Source organism: Sus scrofa, chromosome 3 (assembly GCF_054392235.1).
Source record: "Sus scrofa isolate SSC_HxYL_T2T_F1_AM1 chromosome 3, Sscrofa_HxYL_maternal_Yorkshire_Landrace_v2.0, whole genome shotgun sequence".
NCBI lineage: Eukaryota > Metazoa > Chordata > Mammalia > Artiodactyla > Suidae > Sus > Sus scrofa.
Genome location: NC_139385.1, coordinates 23,761,100 through 23,783,265, shown reverse-complemented (window position 1 = coordinate 23,783,265; position 22,166 = coordinate 23,761,100). Strand labels below are relative to the sequence as shown.

At 43.5% G+C, this 22,166-nt stretch overlaps 1 long non-coding RNA gene across 1 annotated transcript in view; it reads left to right on the top strand.

Moving 5' to 3' along the window:
* Positions 1 to 729: 729 nt before the first annotated feature.
* The window catches only part of LOC146404475 (uncharacterized), a 37,063-nt gene continuing 15,626 nt past the window's right edge, over positions 730 to 22,166 (top strand). The window contains exons 1-2 of the long non-coding RNA XR_014840472.1: positions 730 to 1,056; positions 2,570 to 2,796. This is a non-coding gene — a long non-coding RNA (uncharacterized LOC146404475). The remainder of the gene's footprint in view (positions 1,057 to 2,569; positions 2,797 to 22,166) is intronic.

Sequence of the window (22,166 nt, the reverse complement as noted above, 5' to 3'; positions counted from 1 at the left end):
AACGCCGGATCCTTAACCCACTGAGCAATGCCAGGGATCGAACCTGTAACCTCATGGTTCCTAGTCTGATTCATTAACCACTGAGCCACGGCAGGAATGCCTAAAGCATCAATTTCAATGTCTTTGTCTCAAACAGTGTGGGATAAATTCTGAAGAGTATCTTTCAACATATCCTGACCACTGCTTTCAAATCGAGTGCAGAGCTTTGTATGTGCATCTTGAAGTCTGACCAGGTCTACTTCTTTGGCAACAAGTATATCCATCATGCTTTCTCTTTTCAGATTGCTGTTTTCCCAAGTTTTCTCCTCTAAAACAGCTAAGATTTGTTCTCTTTCCACAGCATAGGCTTGTAACTTGGCAATGAACCTGTCCATTGTCTTGGCTGGAGGAATGAGAAGATAAGCTCCTGTGAAGACACTATATCTCCAAATCTACACCTTGCACTGGTTTTTCAGGTTTCAAGTTTTCTTCAGTAACATGTTGTTCTGATTCAAGCTGCTCATGAGTTCACTGTCAGCATCAGATCCTGCTTGTTGCTCTTTGGGTAGTTCTTTCAGTGATGTTGTCTGTGGAAGAACCTTTTCCTTGTCTCTTAGGGTATCACTCTCTTTCCTCTCGTTCCCTGATTTGAAGGTGGACTGAACATCTTCAACTTCCTTTGTTTTGGATTCAGGTACATCTTCAGGTCCCTGTTCATCTCCCTTCCTCAGCACGGCTTTTGTGACATTAGAGTTGTGGCCTGTGAGGGAGGCCATGCTACCACCCACCTGCCCTAGGGACCTGCCTAAGCTGAAGCCAAGGGTCCCAAACCAAGAGACCATCGCTGGGGGTCATAGAACTTACCTCGTCCACTCCGTGAAAAGCGTCCAGTGCAGTTGGACAATCCCACGAAGTGTTCCGGCACTTTTGCCAGTGCGTGGCTGAGAATCCAAACACAATGAGGAGTCTCTAGGCAATGAGGGTCTGGCCTGGGACTTCACAAAGGGCCTGTCTCCAGTGACCTGTTCCCCCAACCCATGCCCCCATGACTCACCCCCACGACACTTCAGCACAGAGGTTAGTCCTTTTCACCACCTGTGTGATTTTCCCAGTGCCACTGTCCTGCTCAGATTCCCTGGGCCTGAGGCCACCATCACAGCCAAGCTAAAGGTGCCAACTCTGAGCGTGTGTTTGTGGAAAATACTCCTGATCTTTTTGTTTTTTGGTTTCATTTTGTTTTGTCTTTTTGCCTTTTCTAGGGCTGCTCCCACGGAATATGGAGGTTCCCAGGCTAGAGGTTGAATCGGAGCTGTAGCCACCGGCATACACCAGAGCCGCGGCAACATGGGATCCAAGCCGCATCTTCGACCTACACCACAGCTCACAGCAATGCCAGTTCCTTAACCTGCTGAGCAAGGCCAGGGATTGAATTGCAACCTCATGGTTCCTAGTCAGATTCATTAACCACTGTGCCACAATGGGAACTCCTGTTTTTTAAAATTTTTAGTTACTTTAAAAATATGGAGTAGATTTGATTTACAACATTGTGTTAATTTCAGGTGTACATAAAAGTGATTCTGTTTTATATATAATATATACACACAAATACAAATATTCTTTTTCAGATTATTTTCTCTTACAGGCTATTACAAAATACTGGGTGTAGTTCCCTTTGCTTTGAAGTAGGTCCTTGTTGGTTACCTATTTTTTAGAGGGCACCGTGTACATGTTAATTAAACACCTTGCCTTTCACTTTTTTACTGAGTGCTATCACACAGTGCTCACTGTCCTGCAGCTTATGAGCCTCACACAACAACACACATTTATTTATTTATTTTTAGTTTTTTGTCTTTTCTAGGCCCGCTCCCCGTGGCATATGGAGGTTCCCAGGCTAGGGGTCCGATTGGAGCTGCAGCCACTGGCCTAGGCCCCAGCCACATCCACTCAGGATCAGAACCGTGTCTGCGACCTAGACCACAGCTCAGGGCAATGCCAGATCCTTAACCCACTGGGCAAGGGCAGGGATCGAAGCTGCAATCTCATGGTTCCTAGTCGGATTTGTACACCACTGCACCACAACGGGAACTCCAACACACTTTTTTTTTTAATCAAGTTGAAATACACATAGTGACCCACATAGTGACCTACAAAGAGTATAAATCGGTGCATGCTGACAAATGTCTGCACTTGCACCTAAACTTGACCCTGATACAGACATTGACTGTATCCATCATCCCAAAGCTCCTTTAACGCTGCACGTCAACCCTGCTCCCCACTCTGCCCTACTCCAGGCTCTAGTCCCGAGGGTGCGTTTTGGCGGTTCTTGGACGCCATCTATGATGTGTCCTCCTGTCTACACTCTTTGTGTCTGCTTTTTCCACCTTGTGTTTTGAGATCTAGTCTGGAAAGTGAGTTAAATATCCCTGGAGCAGGAGATCGCTGAGCGAAATGACACCGAGGCCCTAGTGGACCGTGGGGGCACCAAGCAGCTGAGCCTCGCGAGGCAAGGGGACCGGACTGGGCGGCGGGGGCATCGGGAAGCCCACAGGCTCGGGCCTCTGAGCCTCAGGCCTCGCTGCGCACTGCCCAGGGCCTGCGGCTCCTCCCCCGACCCGACCCGACCCGACCCGACCCAACCCGGCAGGGGCTGGCGGACGGCGCTGCTGGAAGTGACGCGGCGAGGGCGGAGCCAAGGGCCGGGACAGTCGTCGTCGTCGTCGTCGTCGTCGTCGTCGTCGCCGCCGTCGCCGCCGCCGCCGCTGCCGCGAAGAAGCAGTTCAACCTCGTGAAGCAGCTGGGCAACCAGACCGTGGGCAGGCAAGTGCACCACACCGGGCCTGTGGGGGTGCGCGGGCCGGGGGCTGCAAGCGGGGGTGCGCGGGCCCACTCCCCGGGGCCCCGGCTGCTTCAGGTCCGGCCGTCACCCGCTTCGAGGGCGGCGGGGCCCGGGGCAGGGGGGCGGTGCCACGCCGCGGCCTGGCGCGCCACTCTGGGCCGCCCGCCCAGTCCTGGAGACCGGCTGGGCAGGCCGCACCTCCCCGCTCCCACCCCTAGGGGTCCCCGCTGCCCCGTGGAGCATCGCCTTCCCGCTGCCTGCTCTCTGTTTTCTCTCCTCCTCCCGGGGATCGAGCCGGCCGGGACTGGCGCCTGGGGCTGAGACTCCGATAAGTGGTGTGTCCGAGGCTGCCCGGCTCGGGGGCGGCATGGTCAGCCTTTCCGGGTGGCCCCGCTGCCTCGAAGCCTTCACTTAACAAGCGCACGATGGCAGGAAAGAAGGGAAGAGTTGTTCAAGCCCATCGGATCTGCCTAGAGAGTTTTCAGCGCGCCCCTTTGAGGGACCGGAGAGGTGGTGCCTCTCCAAACCAGGGGCCACGGTGAACGGGACGGCTTTGGATTTGGGAGAAAAGGATTCTCCAACCGTCTAGCGCCAATTTAAAAAGAAATGATGATGATGATTGTTTTAAACAAGTCTTTCTCACTTTGAATTTGGAAGCAGATGCTTCTCCATGTTTCTATGGGACAGCTGGACTCCTTGGCAGGCATTGATTAGGAACTGACAGCAGAGACCCGAGTTTGTGGATGTTCGGGCTGTTGGAACAGGAATGGTTTGTGGTTCTGAGAGTTTCTGGAGGTGATTGTCATGTGTTATTTTATCTGGGGCAGATTTTTCAAGGTCTCACAGGGCAAGGTAGCTGTGTGGTACTGATTTCACTGTTTATTCTGTGCAGAGATAGGAAAATGGGAATTTTTCACAGCCTTGGCTTCTTGTATCAGCAGTTGAGTCAAAAGGGGAGTTTGGTTTGGCCAAAGCCCGTGGGACGCTTCTTTTTTTGTGTGTGTATGAAAATACTTTTACTTCCTCTTGAGCTTTCTAAATTTGCTCTGTACTGTTTTGTTTCCCCCAGCGTTTTGCTTAGTTCAGCTGTTTATTTTTTGAGGTTCCCCACCCTGTTAGCTTGGTGTGTTTCTAGAGTTCATCCCTGTCTGCCAGGGCCTAAATGTGCCTACTTTCTGTTATTTGTGGGGAGGTGATGGAAGTAAGGCTGAGAGGAAGGTAGACTGGGAAGAAGAGACGGCTAAGGTTTCATCCAAGGGTCTGCAATGAATTACAAGGTCCCTGCCTGTGAGTTTTCTGCCCTTCTTGGTGTTCTCAGGAACGCACATTGTGGAATCAATATTGGTGATTGTCGAGATGCATTTGTCAGAGGGTCATTTTGACCTGTTTGTATATTGTATCAGGCAAGTGATAATTTGTTTTTTTTTTCCCTTAAAGTTCTGAGGCTTTAAAAGCTACACTCCCATTCAGGGTCTCTTTAATCCCTGCTTCCACCATAACAGCTTCAGATTCCCTGGACCCAAGGCCACCATCACAGCTACACTGAAGGTGCCATCTCTGAGGCTGTGTTTGTGGAAAATACACTTTGCCTTTGTTTTTTTAAATTTTTATTTTATTTTTTTAGAAAAAAACAGAATGCAGTTAATTACAGTGTTGTGTTAGTTTCAGATGTATAGAAACACGATTCGGTTCTCTATAAATATTCTTTGTCAGATTGTCTTTTCTTACAGGTTATTACAAAATCCTGAGTACCGTTCCCTGTGCTGTGTGGGTAGGTCCATGTTGGTTGTCTGTTTTATATAGAGTACTGTGTATATGTTAATGCAACACACATTACCTTTCACTTTTTTTTTTTGTCTTTTTGCCTTTTCTAGGACTGCTTCCCATGGCATTTGGAGGTTCCCAGGCTAGGGGTCGAATTGGAGCTGTAGCCGTCAGCCTACACCACAGCCACAGCAACACGGGATCCAAGCCGCATCTGTGACCTACACCACAGCTCACGGCAATGCTGGATCCTTAACCCACTGAGCAAGGCCAGGGATCGAACCTGCAACCTCATGGTTCCTAGTTGGATTCGTTAACCACTATGCCATGATGGGAACTCCTGCCTTTCACTTTTTTACTAAGTGGTATCACACAGCACATACTGTCCTGAAGCTTGTGAACCTCATGCACAATTTTTTTTCTCAGTTGAGGTAAAATGCTCATAATGACCCTCATCCCTCTAAAGAGTAAAATCTGTGCGTTTTGACAAAGGTCTACACCTGCGCATAAGTGTGATCCTGACAGAGACTATGACTGTTTCCATCATCCTGAAGCTCCTTCCCTGTTCTCCACCTTGGCCCTCCTCCCCCACTGCATCCTACTCAGGTGTCTTGTCCAGTGGATGAGTTTTGGTGGTTTGGATGCCATATTGTCCCAAAGATCTGAGGCTTTAAAAGCTACAAAGCCATTCAGGGTCTCTTTGGCCCCTGCTTCCTCCATAGCAGCTTCTCTCTTTACACTTTTTTTTTTTTGGTCTTTTTGTATGTTTAGAGCCACATATGGAGATTCCCAGGCTAGGGGTCGAATCAGAGCTGTAGCCACCGGCCTACGCCAGAGCCACAGCAACTCGGGATCTGAGCCGCATCTGCAACCTACACCACAGCTCATGGCAACACCAGATCCTTCACCAGCTGAGCAAAGCCAGGGACCAAACCTGCAACCTCATGGTTCCTAGGTGGATTTGTTAACCACTGTGCCACGATGGGAACTCCTCTTTACACATTTACATTCCAGCCATGCTCACCTCCTTTCAGTCTCCAGAGGAGGCTATGCTTTCTTAGTCTCTACCTGGAACCCTGGGAAGCCTCTGTCATCACATCTGCCCTCGGCCACCTCCTACACATTCCTTAGGCCTCCCTGTAAAGCTCCTCTCTGCCTCTGCTCCAGCAAAGATTGGATGTCTCTTTCTTGGTGCTGTCATAAGTCCATGGAGCTCCTGTTTTTCCCTAATGTAACTGCCTCTTTACTGGCCAGGTTCTCCCTGAGACTAAGCGCTCTGAGACTTTCTGCTCTTTTCTCCTTTGATTCCCACCACACGGTAGCTGCTCAACAAATATTGTTAAACTAATGCCCACCCAGTTCACACTAGATCGCACTGGTGTTGTGGGCCCAGCTATGGGAAAGCGAGATTTGGAGAGAGTAAATGGTGTGATTCATTCTAGGACTAGAATTCTGGCCCTGACCTTTGATTCTGAAAATCTTTATGGCAAGATGCACTGGAAGCTGCAGCTATTACAGAGCTATTGAGGGTGTGGCAATTATACTCCTGAAGTCAAAACTTTTTTGGTCTTTTGTCTTTTTTTGTTGTTGTTGCTATTTCTTGGGCCGCTCCCGCGGCATATGGAGGTTCCCAGGCTAGGGGTTGAATCGGAGCTGTAGCCACAGGCCTACGCCAGAGCCACAGCAACGCAAGATCCGAGCTGCGTCTGCAACCTACACCACAGCTCACGGCAACGCCGGATCGTTAACCCACTGAGCAAGGGCAGGGACCGAACCCGCAACCTCATGGTTCCTAGTCGGATTCGTTAACCACTGCACCACGACGGGAACTCCTGAAGTCAAAACTTTTTAACTGGGGAACTGTTGATTTACAGGTGTTGATTTCCTGGATATATTTGTGGGTTCCCCCCCCCCACTTAAGTGCTTGTAAAGGACTAGTGAGGAAAAATGGAGGCAGGAGAGAGCCTAGAATTGTTATTGGGCAGAAGCAGACTGTTGGTGGGCATTGCAATCAGGCTTCTGGGTATGGCTGGGTTAAAACAAAGGCTTGATGAGAAGTTCGGGGTTGGTAGATGCAGATGATGACATTTAGCATGGATAAGAATCTGGGCCTACTGTACAGCACACGGCACACTATCCAGTCTCTTGGGATAGACCATGATGGAAGATAGGAAGAGGAAAAGAATGTATATATGTGTGTAGGACTGGGTCATTTTTCTGTACAGCAGAAACAGACACAGCACAGTAAAGCAACTATACTTAAAGTAAAACAAAATAAAAAATTATAAAAAAAACTAAAACAGGGCGTTCCCATCGTGGCGCAGTGGTTAACGAATCTGACTAGGAACCACAAGGTTGCAGGTTCGATCCCTGGCCTTGCTCAGTGGGTTAAGGATCTGACATTGCCGCGAGCTGTGGTGTAGGTCACAGATGCGGCTCGGATCCCACGTTGCTGTGGCTGTGGTGTAGGCCGGCATCTACAGCTCTGATTTGACCCCTAGCCTGGGAACTTCCATATGCCGCGGGAGCGGCCCAAGAAGTGGCAAAAAGACCAAAAAAAAAAAAAAAAAAAGCAAAAAACAACAACAACAAAAAACACCTAAAACAGACAACACACCTGCTAATGAATGTTGTCTGTGGGAATGGCTTGCCTGGAATGTGTACTCTCAGTTCCCAGAGTTCTAGGTGATGTCTTGCGATGATATATTTTCTTCCCAGAATGAGGACTGTGTGAGGAACCCCGCAGTGAGGTTCCATGGGGTGAACCTTGGAGAGAATTACTAATGGCTGGAATGAAGGAGTCCTCATGATGCAATTTGTTGATGATGGGTGGATGCGTCTGTTCCAGAAGATGGTTTGTCTACTGCAGGGTCAAGGCTTTGGGGGTGGTCCTCTGATATGGGGTCTCAGAGAATTAGATTGTCTCACCAAAGGGGCCTGTGGGACTATAGGCCCAGAGTGACTCAGTCCTTACTGTTTTCCAGAAAAACCTGGTCTGGATTTTAATGAAACTTCGATGGCATTTAATGCATATGAAACAGTGTGTTATGTGGGGCTCAACAAAATTGATGAGTGGCCAGATCTGGCCTCTGGGTCACCAGTTGGCAGTTGCTTGTCTGGAGGGACTAGAGGTTAAGGACCCGAGTATTATGTTTCTTTTCTTCCCTGTACCTTACCCTGATTTTACTGCATTCTCAGTTCTTTGGATTTGTTGAAGAGCTTGGACTTGCCTTTACAGGCATCTTTCAAAGATTTTATAGAATTTTTATTTTTTTAAATTTTTTTTGTCTTTTTCCCTTTTCTAGGGCCGCTTCCTGTGGCATATGGAGGTTCCCAGGCTAGGGTTTGAATCGGAGCTGTAGCCGCTGGCCTACACCACAGCCATAGCAATGTGGGATCCAAGCCACATCTGCGACCTACACCACAGCTCACAGCAATGCCAGATCCTTAATCCACTGAGCAAGGCCAGGGATCAAACCCACAACCTCATGGTTCCTAGTCGGATTCGTTAACCACTGAGCCACAATGGGAACTCCGATTTTATAGAATTAACCATTGTCATTCCTCTAATTGGTTTAGCTGTCCAAGTGCTGTACCAACCCCCTGGCTTGTTTCTCACCTCCTGGCGATGATCATTTCTATTTTATAAAGAGGGAAAAATGACTTGTCAAGTTCCCGGTCTGCCAAGTGGCCAAGGTTTGACTTGGGTCCAGGCCCAGGACTTCTGAGTATGGATCCCATGTGCTTCCGATGACAGCATCTAGGCTGCCTTTTCACCAGGGAATAATTAGTGTTGATTAAACATCTTTGGTGCTTAATATGCTGCTGGGCTCAGAGCTTTGCATACATTTTCTCAGTGCATTCTTGCAGCAACTCTGAGAGGTGATGTTGTTGGTTCCTGATTTAATGACAAGGAAGTCAGACCTCAGAAGAGGTCATCAAGCCAGTAAATGACTGAGCTGTGACTTCAGAAACCCAGGTTTCTGATTCCAAAGCAGCTATAAATCCCTGCTTCAGGTGGCATCTCTTCCATGAGAAACCTGTTGAGTCATGAGAGATGCCTTCATAAAATCCTGGAGGCCAAGTGGGGGATGTTGCTCTCGTCCAATGGCTCTTACCAGGTATGGTTTTTACCCCCAGGGACATTTGGCAAATTCTGGAGACATTTTATTTTATTTTACTTTTATTAGAGTATAGTTGATTTACAGTGTTCTGTCAATTTATGCTGTATAGCAATGTGACCCAGTCATACATATATATCTGTTCTTTTTCTCATATTATTTTCTATCATGATCTATCCCAAGAGATTGGATATAGTTCCCTGTGCTATCCAATAGGACCTCATTGCTCATCTATTCTAAATGTAGTAGTGTCCACCTACCAACCCCAAAGTCTCAGTCCATCGCACTCCCTCCCTCCCTCCCCCTTGACAACCACAAGTCTGTTGTCTATGTCCGTGGGTCTGTTTCTGTTCTGTAGATAGGTTCATTTGTGCCCTATTTTAGAAATGATATCAAATTGTATTTGTCTTTCTCTTTCTGACTTACTTCACCTAGTAGGAGAATCTCTGGTTCCATCCATGTTGCTGCAAATGGCATTAGGTCGTTCTTTTTTATGGCTGAGTAGTATTCCATTGTGTATGTGTACTATATCATCTTAATCCAGTCATCTGTCGATGGATATTTAGGTTGTTTCCATCCCTTGGCTATTTTAAATAGTGCTGCAATGAATTGGAGGCATTTTTTTGATTGCGGTGACTTGATTGGGGGAGGGGTGCTCCTGGCATCTGTGTAGATTGAGGGCTGGGAGGCTGCTGGACATCCCAGGATGCCCTGGGAAGCCTTGCCACCCAGACTTATTGGGTCCCAATTGCAGAGACAGCCAAGGCTGAGAAACCTTGTCCCATCCTTCCAGAGTCTGACGTGCAAGTTATCAATACCAAAGCCCTACATTTTGGGCCTACAGGCCATAGACGTGTTTTCTTTGGCTTAGTCACTATGTATGTATGTATGTATGTATTAATTATCCCTGGTTTTCACATGAAAACCTGGATTGCCAGTCTCTTCTAAAACCGTAGAAGACCTGGCCACATCTGGCGTGGAGTACAGGCAGCTGGAGCTGAGCAGTAGCTGTTCCATGGGGGCAGGGGGCATCAGCTGCCCACTTTGCCCCTAACCCCTCCCTGGCTTCTTTTATTCTGTTACATCCTTTGCTGACCCTCCCTGAAGGTCACAGATCTCCAATGACCTTCTCCCATTCCAGCACTCACTCTCAAGGTGAGTCAAACACCTCTCTCCCCGCCCATCCCATAGCATCCTCTGGTGCCCTCTTGCCTCTCATCCATGAGACGGCCCTTCCTAGGTTCGACATGGCTCTCTGCATCCCTCACCTGCTCTGCGGCTTCATCTTGCTCCCTCCGATTTCCTCCACACAGTCATTCTGAGAAAGGGGAGGTAGCTGTGCTTTTCTTCGCTCTGAGTGGATTCCATCCAGCCTCTGCACAGAGCAGGGGTGGAAAGGAATCTGGAATCGTCACAGTTGCTTGTGAATCTGATTTTCCGTGGCCTTGTTAGGCACTTTACATGTTGTGAAATCCAAGATATTTAGGTAAGTGAAAACCCATTGTTCACTAAAAAAAAAAAAAAAAAAAAACCCTCAAAAGATGTGGTCATATAGCATCCTTTTCACATATCCTGTTGCGTGTGTGAACAGCATGTTATTCTGATACCAAATTGCCTTTGTGCCGGCGCCTCCCAGTATGAACACAGCAACCCCCCGCTGCCCCAGGGATTCAGCACTCTGGTCGAGGGTTCTAGAGTCAGCATGTGCTCTGCCCATTCTTGTGGAGATGGTTGTGCAGATCTCATTCTATTTCTGTTTCTCAATTATAGGTGGATGCCATTGTAATTAATCAAGTAGAAACTCATTTACAAATATTATCACATTCCTGTCTGCTTTGTGTGTGTGTGTATGTGTGTGCGTGTTTTCTGAAACATAGAAGGTAAAAGTCTAACAGGCCCACTGTCCTTTATCCAAAACCCCTTGGGTCAGAGGAGTTTCAGAGTTCAGAATTTTTCAGATTTTAAAGAAAACAGATTGCATGTGCTCTTACATAATAATCTCCACTAGGGTCTGGAGCAGCAGCCTGTACTCAAACTTGTTCATATTGATTTAGCAAAATAAAAGAATGTATTTCCTACTGAATAGAATCCTTCAATGTATTTATAGTTTCACTTTAGCTCAGGTCAAGTCCTGTTGCCAAACAAGTTACAAAATAACCTTTGTTCTTTAGATCTCAAAGGGATGGATCTGGGATTATGGACCTGTAATTTTACTTTACATTCTGTTGCCCATACTCCAAAAAGTCAGAAATCATGCATTTACTCTGTAAGCAAAGGTCACAGACTCAAGTGCCAGGTCAAGGACAATGAATAGGTGAAGTGGGAGAGAGGGGTCAGGCACTAGGGTACTGCAGTGCACTGGGGAAGTTCATGTTCATATAAAGAGGACACCTGCTCTCAGCCCTAGCTGCTTGTTGCCATGGTGAGCTGTGGGTACAGTGTAGTCACAGTGCCCCATTTTTTTTTTTAAATTTTAATTTTTTGTCTTTTTAGGGCCCCACTCGTGGCATATGAAAGTTCCTAGGCTAGGGGCCAAATCAGAGCTGCAGATGCTGGCCTGCACCACAGCCACAGCCTCAGCCACATTGGATCTGGAGCTGCATCTGCAGCCTACATCACAGTCACAGCAAAGCCAGATCTGAGCTGTATCTGTGATCTACACTGCAGCTCACAGGAACGCCAGATCCTTAACTCTCTGAACGGGGCCAGGGATGGAACCCGTGTCCTCATGGCTACTAGTCGGCTTCGTTACTGCTGAGCCACAGGGGAAACTCTGACCGGTTGCCCCATTTTTAGTGGCCTTCCAGAATGCTGATTTGATATTTAAATGTTGGCAACCAAAAAGAACAAGAAACGAAACCACTCTTTAGGCCAATGGAACTATATCTTCAAGGTTTATCTGGTCTTGGGCTACCTTCTTTGACCTCTAGGTTAGAGACTCGTTCTTATGGTATAGAAGTCGGACAGGGATGTTTTGGTAATGAACTTCCTCAGATGGGGACTGACTATTTGTCCTGTCATTATTCATTGTACTGAATGTATATGTTATATATGTTTTGAGTGTTCACAGCATGGGGAAGTTCCCGAGCCAGGGATCAAACCCTTGCCGAGCAGCGACCGAAGCCAATGTAGTGACAAGGCCGGATCCTTGACCTGCTGTGCCGTGGGACACCTTCTAGACATTTCACTTTAACATTGCCTTATTTTCCAGCCCTTTGGAAGTTTTCTTTTTCATCTTTGAATCTGATATGGCCATCTCTCTATATACAGAATTGTTGTTGGCTCCTGGTCTCTTAGTTTCCAATCATTTTCAGTGTTCTGCATTTGTCCTCTTGTATTCTCATGCTTGGTAATTTTTTTTTTTTTTGTCTTTTTGCCATTTTCTTGGGCCGCTCCCATGGCACATGGAGGTTCCCAGGCTAGGGGTCCAATCGGAGCTGTAGCTGCCGGCCTCTGCCAGAGCCACAGCAGCACGGGATCCGAGCCGCATCTGCAGCCTACACCACAGCTCGTGGCAATGCTGGATCCTCAACCCACTGAGCAAGGCCAGGGATTGAACCAGCAAACTCATGGTTCCTAGTCAGATTCGTTAATTACTTTGCCATGACGGGAACTCCCTTCATGCTTGCTAGTTTTGATGTGATAATTGTCAATGGGAGATTTCCTGCTTTTATATTATCCTTGCCTTTACCAGGGGGACTTTCTCACTTGTAATTTTCTTGTTTCTAATTGTGGGCTTTGCTTTTCTGTTGTCAAGCTGGTTGGGTCACCTATGAATTTGAAACTTTCGAGTTATTGGTCTTGGGAAAGAGAAAGTCCAAAGTTAAAATCAGAGCCTCTTTTTCAGTTAAGGAAGTGGGAGTTCCCGTTGTGGCGAAGCGGAAACGATTCCAAGTAGGAACCATGAGGTTGCGGGTTCAATCCCTGGCCTTGCTCAGTGGGTTAAGAATCTGGCCATGAGCTGTAGTGAGCTGTGGTGTGGGTTGCAGTTGCAGCTTGGATTTAGCATTGCTGTGCCTCTGGCATAGGACAGCGGCTAGAGCTCCAGTTTCACCCCTGGCTGGGAACCTGCTGCTGGTGTGGCCCTAAAAAGACACCAAGACCAAAAAAAATAAATAAATAAATTAAGGGAGTTAAGGCAGGTTAGGTCATAAAGCTTCTACCTTTCCAGGGCCTGAGTGACCCGAGGTGACATCTGGCCTTGTATTCAGACAGGGAAGGGTCCTTCATGTCCTTGCTTCTGAGACCATTCCTTGGGGTGCTCTCAGACCTGCGACTGCCACCACATGGCTTGGGACTCTCAATTTCATGCCTCTGGCCCTGGCATCTCTCACCCCTAGACTGACCGTCCTGCTCACATTGAACTTATGAACCCCATTCTCACATTGGCTTCCCTCCCCTGGATTCCCTCATCTGCGGGTCAGCGAACTTTGGCCTACAGGCCAAATCCTGCCCACTGCCTGTTTTGTCAAAAAGTTTTCTTGGAACACCGCCACTTGCTGCTGCAGCAGGTCTGAGTCGTTTTGACAGTGACTGTACAGTCCACAGAGCCTCTGGTGTTTACCATCTGTTCCCTTTGCAGAAAAGTTTGCTGGCACTCATGCCAGTGCGTGGAAGGTCACCAACCCTCCTCTTCCATGTTCACCTGTCACCTGTCAGTCCCCTCCTCTTCCATGTTCTTATATCCAGGCTTTGACTGCCGTCTGGCAGTTCTGCCCCCTGAGTCTCTCTCTTTTTTTTTTTTTGCCATTTCTTGGGCTGCACCCGCGGCATGTGGAGGTTCCCAGGCTAGGGGTCGAATCAGAGTTGTAGCTGCCGGCCTATGCCACAGCCACAGCAATGTGGGATCCAAGCCGTGTCTGTGACCTATGCCACAGCTCATGGCAACCCCGGATCCTTAACCCACTGAGCAAGGCCAGGGATCGAACTCACAACCCCATGGTTCCTAGTCGGATTCATTAACCACTGAGCCACGATGGGAACTCCTCCTGAGTCTCTTTTGACTTGGCCTCTGTCTCTCGATGGCTATTCTTCCAATGAACTTAGTTCAAGCCTTCATTTTTTTTTTCCTACCTGAACTCACAATTGTCTTCCAATGGGCTTTGGTGGCTTGAGCTGGTTGTTACCCCTTTTGAGCGACATCTAGGCCTCCTCTTACTTGTGACTTGGTCAGTCACTCTTTGAATGATTATAGCTATTCCTCTCTAAGTAATTTTTCTTTTTGGATGCATCCTCTGAAGTTGAGAGTCACTTCATTTGTAAGAAATTAATATTTGTGTAGTCAAGAGTTCCCATGGTGGCTGAGCAGGTTAAGAATCTGACTGGTGTGTGAGAGGATGTGGGTTTGACCTCTGGCCTTACTCGCTGGTAGTGTATGTAGTTTGCAGATGTGGCTTGGACCTGGCATTGCTGTGGCTGCGGCATAGGCCTTCAGTTGCAGCTCTGATTTGACCCCGAGCCCGGAAACTTCCATATACCCCAGGTGTGACCTTAAAAAAAAAAAGAAAAAAAAATGTAGGGAGTTCCCGTGGTGGCTCAGTGGTAACGAATCCGACTAGGAACCATGAGGTTGCAGGTTCCATCCCTGGCCTTGCTCAGTGGGTTGAGGATCAGGCCTTGCCGTGAGCTGTGGTGTAGGTCGCAGACACAGCTCAGATCTGGTGTTGCTGTGGCTGTGGTGTAGGCCAGCGGCTCAGCTCCGGTTAGACTCCTAGCCTGGGAACCTCCATATGCCATGGGTGCGGCCCTAGAAAAGGCAAAAAGACGCACACACACAAAATATAGTCAGTTTATTGCTAAACTCCTTCTAACATGATAGCATTATCATATAGTATAGCAGGTCATGTCACATGGCCACGCATGTTGCTGTGCATGACATGGTGGATGCCACCTCTGACCATCACCTAAGTAGCACTAGACATTGTCTTTTAAAAATCTGCTGCTGTGTTTCCCTGGTGGCTGAGCTGGTTAAGGATCTGATGTTGTCACTACTGTAGCTCTGATACTGTCATGGAGTGAGTTTGTTACTGTCCTGGGAAATTCCATGTACAATGGGAGTGGCCAAATAAATAAATAAAATTACTAATTTTTTTTTCACTAAGGTTGAAATGACCATTGTCCCTGTGTTTGTAATTCCTTATACATAGTTTTCTGTTTGTGTCAGTTGTTTCTTTAATTGCCATAGAATTAACATTTAATTGTCAATTTCATTGTTCTGTTACCAGTTCTGTTCAACAAATGTCTCTTAAGAACCTGTCAAATGCTAGGGGCTGGGTTAAAACTATAACTGATTCCCACTTGAGAGGAAAGACACACAGACAAACAGGCAATTTGAATATAGCCAGATGTGCATATTCTAGCAGATCTTAGGTGTCAGTAATGAAATATTAAAGCCATGTCCTGACTTGCATATATTTTAATATAAACAAATCAATATTCTCGTTCTTGGGTATGTTACTTGATGAAAGCAGTGATGGAATCTTGAGAGAGCATTTCTGTGACCAGGCGTAGGTTTGATACAAGTTCTGGAAGATAAAGCAGGCTCTGGAGTTCCCTTTGTGGCTCAGCAGTTAACGAACCCAACTAGGATCCATGAGGATGTGGGTTCAATTCCTGGCCTCGCTCAGTGAGTTAAGGATCTGGCATTGCCATGAGCTGTGGTGTAGGTCACAGACACGGCTCAGATCCTGTGTGGCTGTGGCTATGGCATAGGCCAGCAGGTATTGCTCTGAATTGACCCCTAGCCTGGGAACTTCCATATGCCAAGAGTGCAGCCCTAAAATAGCACAAAAAAAAGGAAGATGAAGCAGGTTCTGTTGAAAATCTGATCCTGTGATTTATATAAAAAACCAGAGTTCCTGTCGTGGCTCAGCAGGAACTCCTATATATATTCTTTTTTAAATATTCTTTTCCATTTTGGTTTATCTTAGGACATTGAATATATTTATCTGTGCCATACAATAGGACCTTGTTGTTTATGCCCTTCATGTATATAATGCTTACATCTGCTAACCTCAACCTCCCACTCCACCAATCTCCCAACTCCCCTCCACCATGGCAATCACAAGTCTGTTCTTTTTGCCTGTGTGTCTGTTTCTGTTTCATAGATAGGTTCATTTGTGACATATTTTAGATTCTACACATTAGTGATATCTTACGGTATTTATCTTCCTCTTTCTAATTTACTTCATTCAGCCTGATAATCTCTAGCTGCAGCCATGTGGCTGTGAATGGCATTATTTCTTCTTTTAAGGCTGAGTAGTATTTCATTATATATATTTACCTCATCTTAATCAGTTCATCTCCAGTGGACATTTAGGGTGTTTTCATGTCTTGGCTATTGTAAGCAGTAAACATTGGAGTGTATGTATCTTTGAAGTAAATAATTTTGTCCTAATATATGCCCAGGAATGGGATTGCTGGACCATATTGTAACTCTATCCTTATTTTTCTGAGGAGGCTCCATACTGGTTTCCAAGGCTGATCTAAACTCTATCAGCTTAGATTTCTACCAACAGTGTAAGATGGTTCCCTTTTCTTGACATTTTCTCCAGCATTTGTTATTTGTATGCTTTTTAATAATGGGTCATTCTGACCTGTGTGAGATGGTACTTCATTGTGGTTTTGATTTGCATTGTAGTTTTGATTTATACATATTGCCATGTTGAGCATTTTTTCATATACTTATGGTCATTTGCATTTATTCTTTGGCAAAATACCTGTTTATATTTCTGCCCATCTTTCAGTTGGGTTGTTTGTTTTTTTGTGGGCTGAGTTGTATGAACTATTTTTATATTTTGGAAATTAAGCCCTTAACAGTTTCATCATTTGCAAATATTTTCTCCTATTTAATAGGGTTTTTTGTTTGTTTATGGTTTCCTTTCCTGTACAAAAGCTTATACATTGTTTAGGTCTCAAATATTTATTTTTATGGTGTCTCATGTCTTATGTTTAAGTCTTTAAGTCATTTTGAGTTTATTTTTGTTTATCCTGAGAGGGTGTGTTCTAATTTCATATGTGTGCAGCTTTCCAGCTTCCCCAACACCACTTGCTGAAGGGACTATCTTTTCCCCACTGTATATTCTTGTCTGCTTTGTCAAAGATTAATTGACCCATAGGAGTATGGGTTTTTTGAGGGGCTCTCTTTTCTGCTCCATTGATCCATTTTTCTGCTTTTGTGCCAAGACCACATTGTTTTGATTACTATAGACTTGTAGTATTCTCTACATAAATAGACAATTAGTGAAGTCTGGGAAGGTTATGCTTCCTGCTTTGTTCTTTTTCTTCAGGATTGCCTTGGCACTTGTGGGTCTTTTATGATTCCGTATACATTTTAGGATTTTTTGTTCTAGTTCTGTGGAAAATGTTATGGATAAGTTTCTAGAGATCACATTAAATCTCTAGATTATTTTGGGTAGTATGCCTGTTTTTACAACATCAGTTCTTCCAATCCAAGAGCATGGGTATTTTTCCATTTCTTTTAATTATCTTCAGTTTTCTTCATTAATGTTTTCTACTTCCTGGTTATATAAATTTTTCACCTCCATGATCAGGTTTATTCCTAAAGTATGTTATTTTTAGTGTAATTTTAGAAGGTTTTTTTTTCATATTCTCTTTCAGATATTTCATTGTTAGTGGAAAGAAATGCAACAATTTTTTGTATGTTAATCTTGTATCCTGCCACCTTGCTGAATTGATTTTTCAGTTCTAAAAGTTTTTGTGTGGAGTTTTTAGAATTTTCTATATATAGTATCATGCCATCTACATGTAATGATAATTTTACCTCTTCCTTTCCAAGTTGAATAGTATCACTCCATCTGCATGCAATGATAATTTTACTTCTTCCTTTACAATTTGAATAACTTTTATTTCTTATTCTGTCTGATGGCTATGGCTAGGAATTCCAATATTATGTTGAATAGAAGTGGTAAGAGTGGGCATCCTTGACTCATTCCAGATTTCAGCAGGAAGGTTTTCAGCTTTTCACCATTGAGTACTATATTGGCTGTGAGTTTGTAATAGATAGCTTGTATTACAGTGAGATATGTTCCCTTCATAACCACTTTGATAAGAGTTTTTATCATGAATGGATGTCGAATTTTGTCAAATGCTTTTTGTGCATCTATTGAGATGATAATGTGATTTTTTTCTTTATGTTGTTTATCACATTGATTCACATATATTGAACTATCCTTGCGAACTTGAAATGAATCCCACTTGGTCATGGCATATGGTCTTTTTATGTGTTGTTGGATTTGATTTGCTGACATTTTCTTAAGAATTTTTACATCTGTATTCATCAAAGATATTGGCCAGTAATTTTCTTTTTGGTAGTATCTTTGTCTGGTGTTGATAATCAGGGTGATGCTAACTTAATATGATGTCATCGGAAGTGTTCATTCCTTTTAAATTATCTGGAAGAGTTTGAGAAAGATTGTTATGTTTTTCTTTATATGTTCACCTGTGAAGTCATCTGGCCCTTGACATTTGTTTGTAGGGAGTTGTTTAATTACAGATTATTTCACTTCTAGTGATTGGTCTGCTCAAGTTATCTATTTCTTTTTGACCCAATTTTGGTGGGTTGTATGTTTCTAGAAACTTGTCCATTTCTTCTAGGTTGTTGTGTTTTTGTTTTTAAGTTGCCTGATCCAATCTACTGGAGGGACAGTAGCCCATTAGTATTGTTTCTTATGTACAGAATGGATGACACTCCCTTCTTAAGTGTCTGACACAAAGGACCACTGATTTTCTAGTCATCTTGCTTAGGCTGTTTTTTTTTTCTAATCTCTTGCCTGCTTCAGTCATTCAAGTTAATATCCTTGCCCCCTGAAAGTGTTTGCTTCCAATATAATACCGTAATATTCTATATATTTAGTGTAAGAAAGAATAAGGCAATTGAGAAGGAAATGTTTAAGTAAGAATGAGAAAAGAAAAGGGAAATACAAGTAGAAAGGAAAAAAAAATAAAAGACAAAAGATGGAAAGGATGAAGAAAGAAAGGTAGAAAACTAAGATATAGTTACCCTTTTATTCTCACTTCAAAACATATTTCCCCAGATGTCTATCTCTGTTTAGGCCAAAATTTTATTATCATAATTGACATGATATTCTTTCACTAGAACTTATTTTATCCTTTATTAATGGTTGTTAATAATTGTATTTGTTAAAATTTGTTGTTACTTTGTAAGGCTTTTCAAGTGTATACCGTGTGTTAGCCTGAACACACAATAGGACACAAAACAAGCAGAGTATAATTGTACTAGATATTAGAAATTTGAAAACAAGGCTGGAGAGAAGAAAAATCTTGATAAAATAAACATACTTTATGCCATTAGTTTTTAGCTTAGATATCATGTTTTATTCTCTTCTTTATTTTTCATTTATGGACATAACCGTGAACCACTGAAGGAAAAATGTATTACATGAAGGAAGCAGAAAGGATAATTTAATAATTAAAGATCAGAAAATAGTGTGAAGAAAAAAGATAAATGCAATGGCTCTGTAATAAGAAAGATAAAGACAAAGTTAACTTGGGTCAAAGAATTTGGACCACACTGACCTGAGCTGCTGGAAAATTCAGAAGTATATACAGAGGCAGTGTCATAGATTTTAATAGATTCTTATTAGACATAGAGGTCAGGAAGAAAAATGAGAGGCAATTTGAGATACTTACGTACTCTGGTTTCATAATGTAAGTAAAGAAAATAATTGGTAATGCCTTTTGCATGATGTAAACAAAAGTAAATAAAGGTAAAATGTAACAACAGTGAAAGCTCATTTGAAAACAAAATCTTTCCATGAAGCTTTAGCTGTACATAAAGGAAGCAAACCAATTTAAAGCAAATAACTTAAGAAGTATTACCAAAGGGAAAATAACCATCTCATATTTATGCATGCAGAGAAATGAACTGAAAAACACAAGGCAAATACATTAAATTAGCATAATTTTATTTCACTATTCAAATTTATAGTTTGGAAATTGATTTTGTTTCAATTACTGAGTCCCCTATAGGTATTACACTTTGTATTTTATTTTTTTAATTAAAGTATAGTTGATTTACAATGTTGAGCCAATTTCTACTGTACAGAAAAGTGACCCAGTCATACATAATATATACATTTTTTTTCTTATGTCATCCACCATCATGTTCTATCTCAAGAGATTGGACATAGTTCCCTGTGCTGGATGATATAGCCTCAGTCCCCAAACATTTTCAATGTAATAATTTGTATCTACTGATCTGAAATTCCCAGTCCATCCCACACCTTCCTGCCCTGTCAACCATAAGTCTGTTCTCTATGTCCGTCAATCAGTTTCTGTTTTGTAGATAGGTTCATTTATTCCATATTTTCAATTACTTATATAAGGGATTTCATATGGTATTTCTTTCTCTTTCTAACTTACCTCACTTAGTACCAGAATCTCTAGTTGTATCCATAATGCTACAAATGACATTATTTCATTCTTTTTTATGGCTGAGTAGTATTCCATTATGTATATGTACAATATTTTTTTAATCCATTCATCTGTCAATGGACATTTAGGGTGTTTTCATGTCTTGGATATTGTAAATAAGGGTTCAATGAACATCAGGGTGTATGTATATTTGAACTATAATTTTGTCTTAATATATGTCCAGGAGTGGGATTGCTGGACCATATCTTAACTCTATCCTTAATTTTATGAGGCGCCTCCATAGCTGTTTCCATATCGGCAATATCAATTAGATTTCCACCAGCAGTATAAGACTGTTCCCTTTTCTCAGCGTTTTCTCCAGCATTTGTTATTTGTAGGCTTTTTAATGATGGCCATTCTGTGAGGTGGTACTTCATTGTAGTCTTGATTTGCATTTCTCTAATAGTTCGTGGTGTTTTGTACTTCTTCTTTTTTTTTTTTTTTTGTCTTTTTGCCATTTCTTGGGCCGCTCCCATGGCACATGGAGGTTCCCAGGCTAGGGGTCTCATTGGAGCTGTAGCCGCCAGCCTACACCACAGCCACAGCCACGCCAGATCCGAGCCGTGTCTGCAACCCACACCACAGCTCACGGCAACGCCCGATCCTTAACCCACTGAGCAAGAACAGGGATTGAACCCGCAGCCTCCTGGTTCCTAGTCAGATTCGTTAACCACTGCGCCACGATGGGAACTCCGGTGTTTTGTATTTCTTCATGTGCCTATTGGCCACCCTTATGTCTTCTTTGGAGAAATGTCTGTTTAGGTCTTTTGCCCATTTTTCAGTTGGGTTCTTTGTTTTTTTTTTTTTATGTTGAGTGTTATGAGTCATTTGTATATTTGGCTGATTAAGCCCTTGTCAGCTGCATCAACTGCCCTATTTTCTCCCACTCCCTACATTGCATTTTTGTTTTTTTGTTTGTTTATTTGTTTCATAGTTTTCTTTGCTGTGCAAAGTCTTACAAGTTTGATTATGTCCCATTTGTTTATTGTTCTTTTTATTTCTATTCCCTTGGGGGACTGACCTAAGAAAACATTTGTGTGGTTTATGTCAGAATATTTTGCATGTGTTCTCTTCCAGGAGTTTTATGGTGTCTTGTTTTTTTGTTTAAGTCTTTAGCAATTTTAAGTTTATTTTTGTGGATGGTATGAGAGCGTGTTCTAGTTTCATTGATTTACATGCAGCTGTCCAGTTTTTCCAATATCATTTGTCAAAGAGACTCTTTTTCCCATTTTACATCCTTGCCTCCTTTATCAAAGATTAATTAACCATAGGTGTCTGGGTTTATTGTTGGGGGTTTCTGTTCAGTTCCATTGGTCTGTGTGTCTGTTTTTGTACCAGTACACTGTCTTGATTACTACAGCTTTGTAATATTGTCTGACATCGGGGAGCATTATACCTTCTGTTTATTTTTTTCCTCAAGATTGCTTTGGCAATTCTGGGTCTTTTATGGTTCCATATAAATTTTTGGATTATTTGTTTTATTTCTGTGAAGAAATATCATGGGTATTTCATTGGGATGACATTATATCTCTAAATTGCTTTTGATGGAATGACTATTTTAACAATATTAATTCTTCTAATACAGGAGCATGGGATATCTTTGCATTTCTTTGAATCTTCTTTAGCTTCCTTGATTAGTATTTTATAGTTCTCAGCATATAAGTCTTTCACTTCCTTGGTCAGGTTTATTCCTAGGTATTTAATTTTTGGGGTGCCATTTTAAAAGCTATTCTCTTTTATTTGCTCCTTTTTCATGGCTACACCTGCAGCATATGGAAGTTCCCAGGCTAGGTGTCAAATCAGAGCTGCAGCTGCTAGCCTATGCCACAGCCACAGCAACGCTGGATCCTTAACACACTGAGTGAAGCCAGGGATCGAACCTGCATCCTTATGGATACTAGTCAGGTTCTTAATCCACTGAGCTACAAAAGGAAAAACATAACAGCTATTTTTTTTATATATTCCTTTTCTAATATTCATTGTTGGTATACAGAAGTTCTACCAATTTCTGA